Raw genomic sequence first — 17,185 nt, 5'->3', positions numbered from 1 at the left:
CCATGAGTGCTGTTGGAGCATTTCAGAGCATTTAAATGGAATTACTTGTGTAATATTATGACTTTCTTTATGGTACAAACTATTCAAGACGTTTATGCTTCAATTTTGTGAGTCTGTGCATTGCACCAGTGCAGTTTATGAATGCTGCTTGTTAACTAACCTCTCACCCAAAGATGGTCACTTTGCCTTAACTTGAGACTTAAAAATATCTTTTCCAGAACCAGGTGCTGGTGATGTCGTAGCGCCTGTATTCACGTTTTGTGTAATGGAGGCCAAACAAGTGTTTTCAATTATTGCCTGGATTAAGAAAGTTCCATAATCTCAAAATTCAACCTGCACTGGCTGTGAGGTAATCACAATAACAGGAAGGAAAACACCTGTGTGTTCTGTAAACGGTCTGAAAACGGGCCATTTCTTTATTATTAAGTGTGTTATGTTTCTGGTGTTTTTCATTCTGGCTGTATTATGTGCATGTAAATTTGCCTGCCCCCCCCCCAAAAAAAAAAAATCCCTCGGAAAATGCTCAGATACAAGGACTGTGCTGAAAATAAATAAAAAGCAGCCACTGTCCAAAGAAAAACTGAAAGTCATCAAAAAGCCTGGAGAACTATGGCTCAAGACCGCTTTAATAAATAAAATAAAGTCTGGCTCCTTGGAAGCAAAATATAAAGAATTGAGGGGTGGCTTGAGATTTTTTCATAGCATTTCAGCATTTATGGCAAAAGGATGGATTTTTTTGTTTGTTTTTTGCCTAGCCAATAATAGGGTGACATAGGGTGCACAGCATTTTTTTCCCTCAGCCCTTTGCATCACATATTATTCCACATTTTGGTTGGCTCTAGTTTTCAAAAAACAACACTGTATTACAGAGACATTTCTGGCATCTTGCTTTGGCTATAAAGAAAGCAGGGAAGGTGCAAGGTATCCAGAATTCAGCAGAATCTGATGCTACCACAAAGAAAATATATACAGTTGCAAGAAAAACTATTGGTTTTGAAGATGATGGGAGGCTTTTAATAGCTGTTTTTACTTTTTCCCCCCAGTTATTTTTTTTTTATTTTACATGAGAAGAATATAAGCGACAGAGTATATGTCAGATATATCAAAATTTCAGCCTGTCTCACAGCGTTAGTAGTGAGCTCCACCCTACCTCCTGAGGGAACTGCTTGGCACTTTAGGTGATAAACGCTCCACCATGTTCAACACTACAGAAAACAGAACAATAATGACCTTAAAACCAAGATGTGTGGAGCTGCACATTCAGGTGAGCCTTGTTACAGAATAGTGATTAGGGCAGCTTTAAGTTTACTTGCTGCACATTGTTAAAACCCATGTCTCAAAACTGGCTTCAGACTCAATTCTGCAACTTTTAGAAAGTGTGTGGTTGTGTGTTAAGGTGTGGTACTCGCACACAGAGAAAGAGGGGAAACAGGCAGACTGACAACCACCAATAAAGACTGCAAATTGTTCTGCCACTGCTATATTCATGCTCTACATTTGAAGGCAGTAATAAAATCCCATACATTTAGACTGAGTATCCATCTGATACAATGCTGAAAAGGTGTGTATACTGTATAAAAGAGTAGCCCGAATATTTTTGTTATAATTCTTTAGTTTGGGGTTTTTCCTTCAATCATAATTCAACTTTATCATGCCAGAATAATTGCAGATCTACCAAGCCATTCTGTGTTATGGCAGTGTATGTGTGCATGTGTGGAAGAGATGGAGGGAAGAGGAGGGGTAAAATACTGGTGAGGAAGGGTATAATTAGCAGGAGGTGAAAGGTTCATCCCAATCAGCCACGGTAAAAGCGTTGGCAGTCACACTGTGAGAGCCCGAGCGGTCTGGCAGAAGCAAATTAGGACAGACTTCCCCTGCAGGGAGCAGGTCCAGCTCTGTCAACGATATTTAATTTCATTTTTATCGAGAGATGTCCTGCCAAACTCCCACAGCTCCCATAATTCATGTCAGTGTAGATGTGTGCATGCTTTAGCTTTAACTGGACCCAAAAGTCAGCCAGCACCTTCGTCATTTCCAGTATTTTTCTGCTGGGAAAGGATGATATTATCCCACCTATTAAAGGGTATTTTCTCTTTAACTATGCACTTCTCTGGAGCTTTGCTAAAAGTTCTTTTAAATGAACCTTACTGTGAATGATTCTTGTAGTGTTAGCATGTACTGCTTGTTTAAATCTGCCAAATATCAATTTAGTTTAATTTTGCCCATCTGGCCTTCGAGAAAAGTTAAAAGAAATGCCGGGAATTTATTGTAAATAACTGTAGTATTTGTTTCTGAAACCCGAGGCATGAGATGTCCACCTGCTTCTGTTGCACTAAAACTTCTCACCTGCTCTGTTGCATGTTAGGAACAAGGCTTTCCACAGAGCTGGCACATAGAGACAAACAACCACACTACAGCCAGTTTGCACAATTGTTTATCTTTATATCATGATCTTAAACCATCAGGATAGGGAATGAGATAATAATTACATTTGATAAACAAAACAAGGTGCTGTGAAGGTGAAACTCCTCACTGCAAACAGCCAGAGGTCAGTGTCTGGTCCAGCAGAATGGCTGCTCTCCAGTGGAAAACCTTTAATCCAGGGTGCCAGGAATAGCGAGAACTTTCACCTGAACAAGTGGCAGACGTGGAAGAAAGGATTCATTCTGTGGTGCAGGGCGTCAGCTCAGGCAAATGAAATGCAGACGATTTAAAATGGAAAGAAAATCCTCTTCCCTTGACCTTTTTAAATTACTTGTTTCATTTATTTCATCCTTATTTTGAGTGCAGTTTTCGTCTCAGTCTCATCGTTTTTCTGATGTTGTCATCATGCTTTTCTTTTTGTTTTCCTGGATGTAGTTATAAAATGGCATTTTAATGTCATTTCGGGGGCTTTTATCAGTAACACCTCATGTAGACGCAAAATCCAAGTCACAGTTAGTGACAAAGACAACTGGATTCATGTGTTCATTGTGCAGTCTTTTCACTGTGTGTGTGAGTGCTCACACTGAACAAGTTCTGGGCTCACTCCTGCTCTTCTTCCTTTCCTTTGCTTCCTCTTTCTTCTTCCTCTTCTCTCTCAGCTTCCTCCATCCATCAACTGCCCATGTGTGTGAGACTCTTTGCATGTCACTATCAGGGTCCTCACCAAAGCTTTGACATATGATTCAACCACCCCAAATGTCCAAATACCATCAGACCCTCCTCTTTCATTTTCCACCTCCAACATCCACCTCCATTTCTAAGTCACCCCTCTTCACCCCTCCCCTCCAAAACTAGCTCATAAAAGGTTTTAGACTTGGTTTCTCTCCTGTATCTCTGCTTTCTTTACTAACTTGTCATCCCTCTTTCACACCAACAAACAGGGGTTAACATGGATCAACAGTTATTTTATGATTACTGCAAACATTAAGTTGTGGGGATTGCATAAAGATAACATCTCAATCTCAAAGATAACCAAAGGGAACAATAAAAATTCCTGCGTGAACTTTTCACGCACCTGAATCAAATGGCTGCATACCTCCTCAGTATGCAGTCAAGTTCTCCAGAGTCCTGCTAATGACTTCTATATGTGATTCAGGTGTGTTGGATCAGGGACACATCTAAAACCTGCAGGACACTGGCCCTTGAGGCCTGGAGTTGTCCACCCTTGTCCTAAATTGTAATTCAAATTGTGAGCTAGAATAGTTGTCTGTCTCTATGATATGTTAGCCCTGCGACAGATTGGTGACTTGTCCAGGGTGTACCCCACCCCTCTCCCCATGACAGCTGGGCTGGGTTCCAGCTCCCTGCCACAAACCTGATATGGATAACCGGAAGAAAATGGATGGATGCAACCCCTGGTCTAAAATGTAACCAGCAGCTCAGGTCATTCTGGAAGCATTGCATTACATTTCTAGAGCTGGAACATTGAGTCTGGGGCAGCTTATGCAAATCAGGGTCTTCCAAATCAACTACTGGCCTACAGAAATTCATGAAAAAACTTCTAAACTGTGATCTAGTAATCTAAAATAAAAATATATCTTCAGCAGATGCATGATTTTCACAACCTTCAGCTCTCTGGCCCTGATGTGAGTATTATAACTGTGTCTGCACAGTGTCAAGCTAAAAAATGGACCTAAAGCTAGAGGGCTTCTCATAAGTTTGCTATTCTTCTCACAAGCTAGGATGTTTTGTTTGTTTCATTTTGTTTGAATTCTTAAACACAAACTTTCCACTGAGCACATCCAGCAGACACTGAGGCTGCATTTTTGATATTGGCACAACTTTCATTTTAGAACAATTGTTTAGCCGAGACTAAATGTTGAGAACAGACATTCAGCTGGCTGTTATTCAATGTAGAAATTGTGTAATTTGGAAACTTTACTTCCTAGTTAAATAAATAAATTACTAATATAACAAAGCTTCATCGATCTAGTTTTCCTCTATTTATCTAATTCAGGGTCATGGGATGGTTGGACCCTATCCTTCCGTCTCATAGGCAGGATTCACCCAGGTCGCCAATCTGTCACAAGGCTGATAACATTCACATGCATGTGTTCGGACTGTGGGAGGAAGCTGGCATACCTGGAGAGGACCCACACTGACACAGCAGACATGCAAGCGCTACACAGAAAGGCTCTAGACTGGATTCAAAGCCAGGACCTTCTTGCTATGAGGCAGCAGTGCTACCCATTACACCATCATGCAGCTCACGAAGTTTCCGGTCTGAAAAAAAATTGTAATAAGCTGCTGAAATACTTATTCAAGCTACAGAAGCAGGTGGGGGGGGTCATGTTATTTTGTGATCCACTGCTTGGGCTATAGGACCATTTACATGCCCTGTACATTATCTGAACATTATGAGCATAAAGCTCAGAGAATAACTGTTTGATTTCCAGTGTGTAGGAAATATGCTGTCATCTCCATTCTTCAGTCCATTTTTCACCTGGAGCAAATGAGAGGCAGCGAGGATTGAATGTGTTCACTCGTGTAAGACTGTAAAATTACCTGTGGTGCCGAGGAGTCTGCACACAGCTTGTGTGTCCCAATGTGTGTGTGCGCGCTTGTATTGCACTTATTGAGATTTGGTTTAGGGTTGGAGTAAGGGTTAGGGAAGAGTCAGTGTGAGGGCTGTGGTGGTCGCAGCTGTGTTGTTTTATCTGCTGGGCTTCCAGTCACAACAACCTCTACCACCCCTTGTACCAGTTACACACACACACACACGCACACAAGATGGAAATAGCATGCCACCCCCGCGGTGGTCAACCTAACATCTGCTGGTGGTTGAACATGTTAGAAGAGGACCACACACGAACACATACGTGCCATGGGCCAAACTGGATGGGGAAGTGTAGTGAACCATTTCTGTATTTGTCATTGTGATAACACAGAGACACATGCCATGGATGCCTCAAGTAGTCTTGCATATCTTGTCTTCACACTTTAAGGAATAAATCACTCCACTGCCATGTGTCAGCCATATTGATTTTCATCACACCAGAGGTGCGCACGCACACACACACACATACACACACTTTACCAACCTGTGTTTAACAGCACTCCTTGCTTTTCTTGGATAATGCAACTGGCATGGCAGCCCAATCCATGGCAGTGTGTGTGTGTGTGTGTGTGTGTGTGTGTGTGTGTGTGTGTGTGTGTGTGTGTGTGTGTGTGTGTGTATACAGACATGCTTTACTGTGCATGCAAACCAGTCAACCATAAGGGGGTCTAAAAGGTCAGACCTCATTTGTTTTAACCAAAAAAGCTGTCTGTGTGTTCCTGGTAAAGATGTGGTTTGACCAGTTTTCCAAATTATGTTGTCCACATCAAGTCAGATTAGAGGTCTGTAACCTGGCAACAGTAACTATTATTGTGATGTGACATTAATGTCTGAGGGGAGGACACAATGTTATTGAGCATAATAAGGCAGATTCTTTTAATCCTCAAAGTGGTCTGAGAGAGAATCCTTAAAGAAAAGCAGAGCTGCAAACAACTGTTAACATTACTGAACTTTAGAAGTGTATACAACAATGGTCCAGAATCAGAAATTTCTCATTTTCTCAAGAATCAAGAGTCACGAACTGATTGAGATTTCTTTAAAGGTATTGATTCTTGCAACTGTAAACATTTTTCTTGCACAGAATACTGTATATGCTACTAGAAGCCCTCATAAACTTGTTTTGCTATCGTTTGTCCACAAATGTGAGGTATACTGAGGTGTACAATAAGCTCATAATAGTAAAATCTTTCCTCTGTTTGTGCATACATCATTCTGTATTGCTCATAAATGTCTTCATCTCTCATTTATCCAGCAAAAAGGTGATTTGTGTGACGTTGAATGTGTCATGGTGTCACAGTTGGGGCTGTGTGGTGGCAAGGGGTAGACCCAAACGCAGGAGACAGAATTAAACTAAAAACTGCTTCATTTGCAGATGACTTAGATAATGCAAAAAACTCAAAACCCGAAATCTCAACCATGGCACAAACACTCACAAAGCCTGGGAGAAGGGGAAACCCAAAAACACTAAACTGGAAACATACAGCTTGGGGGTAACACTGACAACACCGCAACAATGAACGGAGAAAAACTGAGGGCTTAAATACACACAAGGAAATCAGGGAGAGTGGAAACAACAGGGAACAGGTGAAAAAAATGAACCTGATAACACAGGGGAAGCAAAACTAAATACAAAGCACAGGGAACATGAGACTGTCAAAATAAAACAGGAAGTGACTCGGACCATGACACATGGTTGTTGGTGCCAGACTGACTGTTGTGAGTATTTCAGAAACTGCTGATCTACTGGGATTTTTCCCAAACAACTACAGAGAATGGTCTGAAAAAGACAAACTATCCAGTGAGCAGCAGTTCTCTGGGTGAAAATACCTTGTTGATGTCAAAGACCAGAGAACAACAACGAGATTGCTTCAATCTGACAGGAAGGCAACAATAACCGCTTATTACTAGCAAGGGTTACAGAAGAGTATCTCTGAACATGTTCACATTCAGAGTATCTCTGAATGTGAACATGTTGCTGTAGCTGATGGGCTACAGCAGATAAAGACCACACTGGGTATCACTCTTGTCAGCTGAGAAACTGAGGCTACAATTTGCATGGGCTCACCAAAATTGGACAATAGAAGATTGGAAAAACATTGCCTGATTTGATGAGTATCAATTTCTTCTGCGAGATTCATTGGTCCGGAATTTGGTCTAAACAACATGAAAGTATGGATCCATTGGATATTTTCATGGCAGACTGTCAAAATAAACAGAAAGTGACAAACCAAGGTACACGTTGACTTAACTTGGGGAACTGGCACACAGACTCAGGACAGAGACGCAGACCTTAAATACAGGGGAAGACAAGGATAAAGGGAACAAGGATCAAAACATACTGGGAAGACAGACTCAGGAAATATGAACTCAACACAAAACGCTGGGCCAACGGCCCAGGACATGACATAAAGTTACAAACAACTGCCAAATATTAATGGATCTAACTGTTTCATAGAGAAAAACCATCAGCTACCTGCTTCAGAAGAAAGCAGATCATAAAATCATAAAGTTTGAGGGTGAGATTGTTAAATCCACCTTTATAATCATGTAATGAAAGAAGTGCATCTATGTGACTCATTCATTATCTCTCGCTCTCTCTTTTTTTGTTGCCACAAACCCCTAAAATGTCACTTTTGTAAAAATTAATCATTTCTCCACCATCTGGACTCTTTAAACAAGAAGAAATCATCCACAGTATGCTTGTTAAAATGTTGCATGTTAAAAGAAAATCATCATCTTATAAATAGATGTTAATCAGGTCACTGCAGTAGCTCTCTAAATTGGAATCATTTTTGTTCTCACATATATGATCAGATAAGACTTATTGTGACCGCGCAGCTGATTCATGCCATGTGATTTTGTGCTACAAAGTCCAGATTGGTTTATTTTTTTATTTTTTTTACCCTTTGAGCATGTGGAGTCCTGGTGCTTGATCTGGCAGCTGTTTTGTTTACATGTTTCTCTGCACTACATGTTTATGATTGTAATATTCACGATAAAAGTGCCTGGGATATTGTGATCACCCCATTTATTACATTCATTGTCAAATGAAATGTTTACATATAAATAAATATGCTAAACAAGTGAGACCATATGGGAAATCTTGCACGCTAACTGTTAATCTGTTTCCTTTTGCAAACTGGATGTTTCTTTAGTGCTTGAAGGCACAACACTTCAAAGAAAAAAAAAATCACAAAAATTCTGTTTTATGTAACAGCTGACTTCTATTTGATGAATAAGAAAATGTTTCTGCATGCTTGTTTCCATCCCCCAAATATTTCCTGTGTATTAAAGCCTTTCTTGTCAGACAGGGGCCAGAAACAGGGGCCAGGAACTATAACCACCATTTCTTTAATCCTCTTGGAGCATCAGTTTAAGGATGAAGTCAAGTAAGCGTCAAAAGTTTAACTCCCAACATCTCCAGGGTAAGCAGGCTCTCAATCGCAGTAACAAATATTTGATTAGTTTCCAAATGCTAATAGTAGCCTACTAGTTCTGCTGAGGCCTCTCCTAAAAGAGGAGAGATTTGAGCCTAGATGACCAAAAGGAGGTTGTTTGAATACAAAGAAGGAAAATGGGATGTGTGATGCAACACAGAAAGAATGCTTAGTTTGGCTTTCCATTAGTCATTCAGTAAAGTGGATTTTCAGTAGGAATCAATCATCATGAAGACTGAAAGAGTCATCTGGCTATAAATACTTCAAGCTTTGAAGAATTTAGAGGACTTACCCCTAAATACCCTGAAAACCTATTTTCACAAGCGAGGGCTCTGACTCCATCCAGATGACAATCTTATGTCCTTTTTTGTGTGTTTACATGAGTACGTGCATGGGGATGCACAGTTTAGTTATCTGGTTGTGTGTGTGTTCATGTTTGTGTGTTTCAGCCAATGACATTATAACTCCACCCCCATCCCCCACACCCTCCTATAATTATCTGTGATTGCCTCAGGGACCCCTGACTCCTACAAACCTGTGGTCTTACAGCAGTTCCTTCGGCATTTGAGGCTCCGTCACATTTATAGGTTGTGCAAAATCTGCTCCCCATGGAAATGATTATCTACTGTATGATGAAATGGATTTGTTTATATAGGACTGGTCTTGTTTGTCACATTTCGCTGTGCTGCTCAAACTCTTAACTCAAAGTGTCGTTTACGACTATTTATTATCAACATTACCATATGGTTCTACTATAAATTATACACGTGACTGCACACAAACACACGCAGCAGTTTTCCCACACAAAGGACCACACATTGGTAACAACAGTTTACAGCTTCATTTGCTACATTTCATCATATTTCAAGTTTAAACTGTAGCAGCAGTTCTAACGTTTTTTTGAGCACCTGATGGATTTTTTTTGCACTTTGTAAACTCTCTCCAGTCTTTCACATGGTTACTAGATGGGTGATAGAAGAGCTTTATGGTATTTAAGCCTGTTTTGGGGACTGCTGTGGAGCATAATTTGCAAAAAAAAAAAAAAAATGTGCCCAGGTTCTGTCTCAGCGTCACTTGCTGCGCTGGTATTCACATTTCTGCCTGCATCCAGCGTGTGCTGTGCAACACTATACAGACCATCATTCAAATGATGAAAAATTACTGCTGTAGACAGTGTATTTTGCCACACAACATGAAATAAATAACAGAAGTTCAAAGTTCTAAGACTAGAAAAGTCTTATACAAATAACAAATACATTATGTACCTATCTGCTGGTGCTTGCGCTTTGCACCTGCCAGCACAAATACCCACAACGTACAAAAATCTAACAAATAAATTGGAATCCACTCATTCTGAGTAAACTAACAAACTCAATCATGCTTTACATCACTTTGCAGGAAGACACACACACACACACACACACACACACACACACACACACACACACACACACACACACACACACACACACACACACACACAGGATCATTGACAAGGACACAACAAAGAACAGACAAAACCCGAGGGCTTAAATACACACACTAGGTAATCAGGGCAAGAGGAAACAGCATGGCACAGCAGGTGAAACAAATTAAACTAATAACACAGGGGAAGCAAAACCAAACATAAAGTACAGGGAAGAAGAGACTGTCAAAATAAAACAGGAAGGTACATGCAGATGTGACAACACGGAGGACTGAAATACAGAGGAAACTAAACCAGGACCAAGGCACGAGGAAACAGAGAACGAGAACCACAGACACAGGACGGAGACGTAGACTAGTCACAACACTGGGAATAAAACTCAATATAGGAGGACACAGGAGGTCAGGGACATGACAAAAGGACAAAACAGGCACAAGAACATAGATGCAGGGGAGACAGGGACAAAGGGAGCTAGGAAATCAAAACGTAAACTATAACTAATAACAAAGCCAGAACTAAGATGAACAATGAAAACCAAAACAAACTAGGACATAACAAAACTCAGTGAAAACAGAACTGACACAAAACGCTGGGCACACGGCCCAGGACCATGACAGTCTCCCTCCCTCCCCTTACCCCCAACCAGCTGCGGCAGAACCAGGCCTCTTCCTGATCCTGGTTCTGCCGGACATTTCTTCCTGTTAAAAGGATTGTCCCATTGTTGCCAAGTGCTTGCTCATAAGGGGACATTTTGATTGTTGGATTTTCTCTGTGATTATTGTAAGGTCTTTTTAGTACAATATAAAGCACCTTGAGGTGACTGTTGTGATTTGGCGCTATATAAACAACATTTTATTTAATTTAATGTAACTGAAATAAGATAAAGAAAGAAAGACAGAAAAGACAGTAGAGTGTAGTCTGAAAGCAACAGTGTCCACTCAAAGCAGCTGGGTTTCTGTTACTATAAACACAGAGAGGGAAATTTTATATTCCAGCTCCTCCCAAAACACTGAAAGAAGGTTAACCAAGGGTCTGGCTCTGTGACTGCACTGGGTCATGTGTTGGGCTCACTTTTTAAAGAAACAGACCCTGTTTTAGGTAGGAAGCATATTTTATGCAACCCTGTGGTGTCATCATCTGCAGAAGGGTTGTTGCTTTTCACTGTTGCGCAGATGATACCCAGATATCGCTCCCCATAAAGCCCAATAACACTTCCGATCTGTTCTGTCTGCTAAAAATGTGGAGCAGATGTGAAAGACTGAATGTTCTGCTGAACTCTAAGCAAAGTGATGTGTTTTTTGTTGGTCCAGCAAAAACTGCATGTGCAGATCAGACATTATCTTGGTGCTTGTGGGAAAAATAAAATTATACTGCTGTTTTCATTTCACTTTTATGGTGGGATGCTCATATATAATGGTTTTGGTTCTACCTGAATAATAAAATCCCTGAAATGTGGTAAATATTTTCTACACATCTTTTTGAACAGTCAAAAGTAGTTTTTCAGCTAAAATAGGCGACATCAGTGAATGATGACTAAGTCAAAAGGAATTTCTCTCTTTTTCTCTCTTTGGCTTTAATAAACAAATGAGGTTTTTATTGTTGTGAAACCATCAGGACTCGTCCTCACAGCTGTTGGCCATATGGGACAAAGATAGATAAAGGCAATGCGAGAAAACACACCAACCCACAATAAGGTCACCATTATGTTGCTGCTGCACAATAATGAGGATATACAGGACCCAGAGTTTCAGCTATTACATTCAAAAAAGCTGTTTTGGTAAAAGGTTCCTGTTGACCTGCCTCAAAGTGTTTGATCAAGAGATTATTTTTAAAAGCTCTTCCACACTTGGACGTTTGATCTTCTCTTAAACCTGAATCTGTGGAGTTGTTGATCCAAAGCTTCAGAGCTATTCTTAAGATTCTTTTATTTGTATTAAAAGTCAACCACACAAATTGTTCAGTGTCCTAGCTTTTACTTCTGAGGAACAATTCATTAATATTTCCTACCAGGCTGAGAAGAAACTTTATATTGAAATTGATATAAACAGGCCTTAAAAAATGAGTTCATACAAGTCAAAAACAAAATGTAGAAAAAGTAAAACGAATGGTTTCCAGCTCGTCGCTGCAGACTAATCCTCCTCGCTTGGCTGCAGTTTCTCTCAAGACTTCAAACACATGGTTATAATTTTAAATAAAAAAAAAAGGGAGGGGGGAATAATGCTCCTTTGCTGCTATGCAAAGTAAACAAAGACATAATACTTTAATTTAATTTCTGGATTAAATGTAAGGTTACTTATTGAAATAACTTGACTTCAGGGTGTCTGCAGGAAGCTGATTTTTAGTCGAGTCATTTTTCCTCCGGTGGAGTAAAACAGTCTGAGAAAGCAGATTAAGAGCTGGGCAAATGTTCAAGGTAAACAGGTATGTGACATGGAAATTGCAACGCTGTGTTTTCATTTGAGTTTTTTGTGCATTTATGTTGTGTTTTGGTCTGAGCAGCTCTCCATTATATCAGTCAAAACAGACGGGCATAAATAAGCAGACATAACACAGCACAAAGATTTATGTGTCAACACTGTCTTCAAGAAATTTTATGTTTATAAAAACTAAAGCACAATTGCAAATATGTGGGTTGTTTATGCATTTGATAAAATGCACATCTTGGAGTGCAACATTCAGTTGTAGGTAAATACAAAATTATTAACATTTTTAAGGGTATCTTTAAACCAGGGTGGGAAATTCATTTTCCCAAGGGCCAATCGGAGTGGCCCTGCTTTTTTGTCACCTAAACCTCATAAGAGACGTAGCTGTGGATTCTAACTTTGGTATCAACGTTCTGCACTTCACACACACACACTCCCTGGAGCCCACCCTCTTCTTGATGAATACAGCTATAGGTTTAGCTGCATGGGAACACCTTGGTGCTTGCTGTGGTGTACTTCCACGGGAGTTGGAAATTGTGTCACAGACCTGCTGGCTCCTTTACCTTAACATGGTTTCTATAAAAAGTATTTGCCCCCTTCCTGATTTCTTTTTTCTTTTTGTGTTTCAGTTTGAGTTCGTCAAACAATTTTTAATATTAAACAAAGATAACCTGAGTAAACACCTATCTGGCCCTATGTGAAAAAGTAAAAAAGTTACTTTCGGCTTCTCCCCTGGTCACAAGGGGTCACCACAGCGGGTAGCTCTGCATGTTTGATTTGGCAGAGTTTCATGCCAGATGCAGCAGGATTTGTGTCTGTGGCTGGAATTGAATCAGCAAACTTCTCCTTGTGTGTGCAGAGCTGTTAAAAAGGAATTCACTCCCTCGATCTAATAACTATTTATGTCAGCCTTGGCAGCAAGAACTTCAATCAAATGTTTGCGATAACTGGCAATGGTTCTTTCACATTGCAGTGGAGGAATTTTGGCCCACTCTTTTCAAACGAGAAATCAAAAAGGGGCAAATACTTTTTTCACAGCGCTGTCTCCGTGAACTTACCTTGTTTTAAACACACAGACACAATAACAGCTATCTGAATCTCCTTAAATTCTGTGTCCCACAAAAGTCTGAGCTCTAAAGAGCACTGAGAACCGTTCTGTATTGTGTTTGTTCAGTGCATAATTAAACAGTTTGAGGGAATTTACCTTCTTTTAAACTTTAGATTGAACCATGCGCGCTTATGATCAGACTCCTCAGAATCAGTAATTCAACTCCATGATCCTTGGTAGTCTGGCATGACTAAAGATGCTCTCAAGCACTGGTTGAGCCTGTAATGCTTCCACCTGCCTCACTCTGCTCAGTGCCAATAGAATTAATGTCTCATGCCTCGCAGGCCTTTTTTTTTAAGTCTGAGGTAAAAGCCTTACAGCTTTGTTATACAATGTCATACAATGACAACAAGGGAACATTAACTCCAGATAACTTGCACTCCAAACTGGAATTTAATGAATGCAAGCTGACTTTAAAAATGAATAACATCATCCCAGCACAGCCCATGGTGACTTCATATTAAAAGAGCAGAAAATAGGATGTTGGAAGTCATGTGACAGACCTACCAACCTTAATCTTAGCATGGTGAGTTGACTAACCTTACCTTAACATAACCATAGTGTATTTGCAAAGGGTGTTATTTTTGTCCTAGCTGTAGCCCTTTAAGACCTGTAATAGAACAACTCCACCAGATCATACCGTTACAGTTATACATGCTGTAGTACCATCTTATGGAATATTTCAACTCACTATAGATCAATAGAATCTTCAGAACCCTAATTATGATAATATGTATGAAGGAAATCCATAGTAACTACATAAGGTAGCTAAAAAGTGCACTAACCCACAAAGAGACTGAAAACCACTTTCTGTATCTACATATGCTAGCTATAGAAATGCTATAGCTGATAATAATGCATGAGATAAAGGGCATGGCGCTTTCTACGCAATTTTTCTATCGTATGTGGTTGCAATTCTACTGGCGTTTAAAAGCAGTTACTTATTGTGTAGGTTTTTGTTTGTTTTGTTTTTTCAATTTCAGTTGCTTAAAATTTTAGATTTGCCATATCTTTTATATGGTAAATAAATATGGTGACTTCATGTATGATATGAAAATAGAACATGTCTCTGAGCTCACCTAAAATCAGCTTTTAAGTCATGCAGCTGTGAGCAACTTATGAGCTGTGGAAACTTCTCTCATCATTGGTGTATAATGCAGACATTTGGCACCTGCAGTAGAAAACTGAAACTTGGTAAGTCACTGTGTCAGGTTTCTGGCAGCCAAGTGTGTTTGTGGACATTTGAGGCAGTAAAGACAAATCTATACTGGGTGCATGTGAAGGAGCTGAGGTAAATCTACCCTAACTGGGGCTCCCACTCGCCTCAAAATGTCTTTACCACTGTGTGTGTGTGTGTGTGTGTGTGTGTGTGTGTGTGTGTGTGTGTGTGTGTGTGTGTGTGTGTGTGTGTGTGTGTGTGTGTGTGTGTGTGTGTGTGTGTGTGTGTGTTTTCCAAGTAAAGGCCAATATCTGTTTATTTAAGAGTTGCTTGTTACTCACTACAGACATAGCAGCAGGTGTGATATCTGTCCTCTCTCTCACACAGTTACCTGAGCCACAGGGAAAAGTCAAGTGTTTTTACAGCTGCCTATGTAATGAAGTCTTTGGGGGCCTGTCAAGTCAACGGTTAGCTAACGTCTCAAATTTTGTGGTGTATATATGCTTATGTGTGCATGTGTTGATGAAGGTTAGGTAATGTCTCTCTGTGCCACCTCCCACTTCTGGCAGGTTTAATGTCAGTATGACTGAAATTACATAACCTGAACTGGCAAACAGACATAAAGCTAAAACAGGGTTTTTTTTACACACTTTTCAATGGAGAATTTTATCTTAAAGAGAAGAGGGAAGATGAAAAATAAATATCTGCATTATAAAGCTGTTATACCAGTGATTGACACCAGTATTACAGAGGTTAATGGTTTAGCTGCTCATGCTGTCGATCTTAATAAAATGACTGTTTAAATTAAACATTTTAAAGCATTACTCATGCCTGCAATACATCACCTGGGGGGAAATCTTTGAGGTGACACAGATACCGTTTGCTCTTTGCTGGAAAGATAACTCACAGCTGTGCCATAAATCATTACAGCGACATGTATCCTCAGTTCTTTTCAGTGGTGTAGAAAAAGTTCCTTTAATCATCTACAGACAGTTTTAAGAATGAGTTTTAAGAATTATGGAAACCTTTGACATCCTTAGTGAGGATTGTCATCAGTTTTAACCATGTATGACCCTGGTTCCTACATGGCTGTACCAGAGCATTTATGATTCATCCTCAGAAAATACATTTTTAGAGGATGAACTGATTTAGTAGATGCTGAGATATTTGACACTGTGAATGAACCTCTATCCAGACAAAGTCAACAATAAAATCTGATCCATGGTCTTAAGTTAGATTATGTGAATTACAGACATTCAGGGCTTCTTCTTTTTTTTTAACCATCACACAGTTCAGCCATGTGGAAGCATGACATCACATCAGAGTCAGCAGAAATCACTGGGCCTGTGGGTTTTTGGTAATAAACTGTTATAGCACATAACAACTACTGAACCTTCTTCATCACCAGTAAACTGTGAAGTGTGGAGAGTGGGAAGAGGTGTTACATTCCACCCTCCCACCCCCATTAATGGCTTTCAGGAACATTTTGAAGGTGGACTTTTCAGTCTTATGTGTAAAGTGAAGTTCATTCCAATTGGAAATTTTAGACTTGTCAAAATTTCCAGAACGCAAATCTGGGTGCTGGATTTATGCTGGCTCAGTAAGCACACAGTGTCTTCCTCTGAGCCTTCTCTCATAGCGGAGAGCTATTTTTCATGCTGCCACTTCACTGACTATCATAGTCTCAAAAAAATACAACTTTCATGTTAATCAAACCTTTTCTAAATCCACTGGAAAAACTATAAATAGGATTAAACCACCACTGCTTTTCTTAGTTAACAAAAAGACAGTACAGCGGTTTTCCTGGTAAATTCAAATACATGTTTGTGGCATTTTTGGCATTGTGTTGTTTACAGGTGTCTGGGATTAGAGATGTGCTTCCATAATATGTAGAAAAACTATAATTAAAATCCCCCTCCAGTGACCTCTGCCAGTTTTAAGGTTCTCATATATGCCTTGCAAGTAAGCATGCGGTGCATAGTGCACAGTGAAATTAACTAGTAATTCCTGCCAGTTTAAACAGACCTTGGCTCCCCTGCCTCTTTTCCCATATTACTCATGCTGACCATCCAGGAGGGAGTGTGGCCAAAACATGAAGCACTACATCATCCTGCAACTGATGTGAAGCGGTGAGTGGTGGTGAGACTGGAACATTGTGAAAGATATGCAATAGAATTACAGTTATTTAAATAAAATATGCATGCACAATTAGGGATATATATACATAAAGCATTTAAAGCAAAAGTTTTCAGCACAGTAACATACAAGTACCTCAAATTTGCACTTAACTATATAAGTAAATACATAAGAATCTGAATTGTAAGAGTGCCTAAAATTAAATGGAACATGTATAGGATTAGCTTGAATAAAGCTGTATTTTAACAATAAAAATGTGGCACAGTTGCTCTGTTGTTTTATGCTTGCTTTGTGTTACCATCCTAGGGCTGTCTGCTCCATAGGATAAATGAAGAGGAACACTGATTATTCATCTGAAACAGGAAACAAACAGCAGCTTTTGTCTTGGTCCAGGACTTGTCGGCTAGTATTTTGTGTTTTGTGGTCCTTGAAGTTCTGTTATTGTTAAATTTCTT

Source organism: Archocentrus centrarchus, chromosome 24 (assembly GCF_007364275.1).
Source record: "Archocentrus centrarchus isolate MPI-CPG fArcCen1 chromosome 24, fArcCen1, whole genome shotgun sequence".
Lineage (NCBI taxonomy): Eukaryota > Metazoa > Chordata > Actinopteri > Cichliformes > Cichlidae > Archocentrus > Archocentrus centrarchus.
The sequence above is the reverse complement of the archived record's forward strand: the minus strand, read 5'-3'. Positions refer to the sequence as shown.